The 3792-nt window shown below is 40.6% G+C and overlaps 2 long non-coding RNA genes across 2 annotated transcripts in view; one reads left to right on the top strand and one right to left on the bottom strand.

Moving 5' to 3' along the window:
- LOC107989312 (uncharacterized) overlaps positions 1-3792 on the bottom strand; it is an 11079-nt gene that overhangs the window by 5331 nt on the left and 1956 nt on the right. The window contains exons 3-4 of the long non-coding RNA XR_003051337.1: positions 3338-3435; positions 1913-2019 (exon numbers count right to left, since the gene is read on the bottom strand). This is a non-coding gene — a long non-coding RNA (uncharacterized LOC107989312). The remainder of the gene's footprint in view (positions 1-1912; positions 2020-3337; positions 3436-3792) is intronic.
- LOC112487854 (uncharacterized) overlaps positions 7-3792 on the top strand; it is a 4105-nt gene continuing 319 nt past the window's right edge. Inside the window, exons 1-2 of the long non-coding RNA XR_003051338.1 lie at positions 7-1008; positions 1935-2033. This is a non-coding gene — a long non-coding RNA (uncharacterized LOC112487854). The remainder of the gene's footprint in view (positions 1009-1934; positions 2034-3792) is intronic.

Raw genomic sequence — 3792 nt, 5'->3', positions numbered from 1 at the left:
CCTATATCCAAAGGTGGAGCAAGCTCAGCTTGATCATTGTCCAACATCTTCTGCATGAACTTGATATAATGTTCTCTCATTTCTGGCTTTTTCTCCAGGGTTCTCCGAAGTAAACAGAGACGCTTTAAAGCTGGCTCCCTGTTGCTTGGAAGGCGTCGTCTAGGAGTCCGGAATGGTAAAGGAGCCACCCAGCTATTTTCTTCATTTTGGTAGACTTCTGCATCCATAATAGCGAGGAAGGCTTTATCGTCCACCCTAGGTTGTCCGTACTCACATGGAGAATTGTGTTCGCCGCACATGCAGGGAAGGCTGCACTGTGACGCTGCATCATACCACCATAGCCTTCCTTCACGTGGATACTATTTGGACACGGTCTAAGGAAGGATGTGTGGTCATTGTTCAGTATGTTTGCCCTGTAAACGTTCGCCTGGTTTTTGAACAGCGCCCAAGCACACATCTCCCACACTGACCCTGCCTAGGTCTAACCACTGTGCATAAGGTGCGTTGTGGGGCCCGTTTATTTGCTCACGTGCCTTGTGTACCCTTAGGATGTCCCTCCCTAACAGCAGGAGGATTGGTGCATCTTGATCTGCAGGTAGGATTTTACTAGTAACTGACCGTAGGTGGGGGTGATAGCGTGCGACCTCTGGGGAGGGGATTTCCGTCCTATTGTCTGGCACCATGTCACACTCTATTAAAGAGGGCAAGGCAAGCTTTACTTTTCCATCCATAGATTCAATGATGAAATTAACAGCTCTCCGACCTGAAGTCTCCAATTTTCCAGCACAGGTTTTCAGGGTGTACGGGGCGTAGCTAGTTTCTACATTAAAAAGACTGAAAAACTCTGTCTTGGCGAGAGACTTATTACTTTGTTCGTCTAGCACCGCATACATTTTGTTTTTTCCTTTCTCCCTTCAGGGTAAGCTTTCACCAAGCAGATCTTGGAACAAGACCGTGCACTGTCTGCATTTCCACAAATCTCTGTACATTTGGAAGTGACTGAAGAAGGTGGGCTTTCACCTCTGTCGTCCACCGTACTTTGTGTAGTCGCAAGAGAAGGACCTGGGTGCAGAGCTGCAATGTGTTTGTCACTGTTACACTCAAGACACTTAACAGTCATTTTACAATCTCTTGCCATGTGTTGAGTAGACCCACAACATCTGTAGCAGATATAATTCTCTCTGAGGTATGATTTGCACTCCTCTAGAGTTTTGTTTCTAAAGAGCTTACATTTTTTCAGTGGGTGGGGCTTTTTATGTATCGGACACTGACGATCAGGTTCTTCCATCTTCTTCAGAGCAGTGTTGGCTTGAATGCCTGATGAATTTATTGGTATGTCAGTTTTATTTACAACCAGACCCTTTACCACTGTACTTTGTAGGCTTTTCGGTCCTGGAAGAGACGTGACTGCTGTTGGGGGTTATAGTGAAGCTTGGATCATTTTTTATCTTTGCCTGTTGTTCAACAAACCTTGAGAAGATAGAGAAGAGAGGAAAGGCCACTCTGCAATCCTCCTTGTGCTTCCAAAACTGATCCATCTCTCTTGTAGGTTGTACTGTTCCGACAATTCAGTTCCCAGCCATTTGATTAACAGCTCTGGTTCTTCCCTGGCTGACAGACTCAAGTCCTTTGTAGAATTTAGAAATGAGGCTTCCCACACCCTATAATTTTGTGGTTTGTCGTCAAATTGCAGAAAACCAGAATTAGTTTGAATGTGCAAACCGTGCAGCTCAAACAGGCTACTGTTTAGCACGCTAACCGGCTGCCTCACTCGGCGGTTCAGGAGCGTGCAGACGGTTTAAAACAAACCGTCCGCACACTCTGCGGAATACTGGTCCTTCACATTACACGTTAACCGCCAAACTGAAGAGAACCAGAAATGGAAACACGTACCCTTGTACTAATAGCAAACCTTTTTCTCTGTCTTCACACAGCTCCATCTTGCAACCATCACCGCACCGGAAAGTGTTACTGCGTCCTTTCTGCACGGCTGCGCCTCGTTATCCAATCCCAAGCGTCCTGCACGACACCAGGTAACAGTGCAGCCTCATTAGTTTGTCTTTGAGTAAGGTACACACCTGCACGATATTGTCAGTGCAGCTAAAGGAAAATTCTAGCAACTCTTATACTGAATTATGCTGCAAATACTGATCACATCAAATGTGTGCAAATGTTACAAAAAATGGCCCAGAAACAAAGCATTAACACAACGTTTGTGTCTGTCACAATACGAAGGATGCATTTTAGTTTTGGGAACTGACATCTTTTGTCTGCAGCTTTGTTGCTTTTACTGTCAAGAATTATGAAAAAACAAATGTATATATATATATATATATACACACATATATATATATATATATATATATGTGTGTATATATATGCATGTATATATGTATGTATATGTGTGTGTATATATATATATATATATATATGTGTGTGTATATATATATATATATATATATATGTGTGTATATATATATATATATATATATGTGTGTGTATATATATATATATATATATATGTGTGTGTATATATATATATATATATATACACATATACATACACACATACATACACGCACACTTTAAAAAGGCCCAGAAATACAAAACATGCTGAGAACTGGGCAGCTGTTGGCCTTGAACCTGAAATCTTCTGATCCAAGCTCATTTCCTTAACTACCAATCTGCCACTGCTCAAAAACAAAGACTATAGTCTTACTATCATGAAAAAATTCACAAAAAGTCCCAGAAATATCTTAAAATGCAGGTTTATGCCCCAAAATATGCTGCCAAGTGAATAATTTGCACAAAAACATATCTGAATATGTAAAATAAGCAAAAACAAACAAGACCATAAGCCAGTATTGAGCCTGAATAGTTCAGTTGGTAAACGGTCAGTATTTTAATCTGAGGGTCCAGGGTTCAAGTCCCTGTTCTGGCAGATTACTGAGATGAATTTCCTCAGCGCGAGATCAATAAAATCGGATTTATTTACTAATTCAGCCTAAAATAAGTTAATATTTTTAATTAGCTACAAAACAAATTAAGGCAAGCCTAAGGACTACAAATGCCTCAAAATGCAAGTTTATTCCCCAAAATATACTGCCAAGTGAATAATTTGTGCTAAAAACACAGAAAACATGTCAAAATATGACCAAAAACAAGCAAGACTAATTTATTTACTAATTCAGCCTAAAATAAGTTAATATTTTTAATTAGCTACAAAACAAATTAAGGCAAGCCTATAAAAAGTAAATTGAGTTTTGCCAAATAAACGGTCAAAAATATATTGGAGAAAGAAAAAAGGAGCAAAAACGATGGCAAAGGTGATCTTTACTTATTTAGCAGCATGGCCAGGACGATGTCGTCTACGTAACAGAAACCAGATGCTTCGGACTTCTTGGCGTCGTGGTGTCCACCGGTCGGCTGCTACTCCTGAAAAGATTAAATTAATCAGTTTTTTGCACACCCTTAAATAATGAAAACGTAAATTCGTACTGTTTTCGTCATAGCAGTTGTATCGTTACAATGCACTACAAAGTTCAAGCACCACTTTGAAGGAAACCTCACCCACACAAGCTGCTGCTGCTTCACTAACACACTCGGCTAAAGTTGCAACACCCAAAATGTTTGGACCACTCAAACCAAACGGTCTTCGTGCAGATATTTAGAGGCCAAATAACAAAGCGCTATCTCGTACAATTCAATAACACGCTGACTGAAGCTATACATGCAGTCAGAATTAGTTTGAATGTGCAAACCGTGCGGCTCAAACAGGCTACTGTTTAGCAC

This window comes from Cynoglossus semilaevis, chromosome 12, assembly GCF_000523025.1.
Source record: "Cynoglossus semilaevis isolate Cse_v1.0 chromosome 12, Cse_v1.0, whole genome shotgun sequence".
Taxonomy (NCBI): Eukaryota; Metazoa; Chordata; class Actinopteri; order Pleuronectiformes; family Cynoglossidae; genus Cynoglossus; species Cynoglossus semilaevis.
This window is presented reverse-complemented; position numbering and strand designations above follow the sequence as displayed.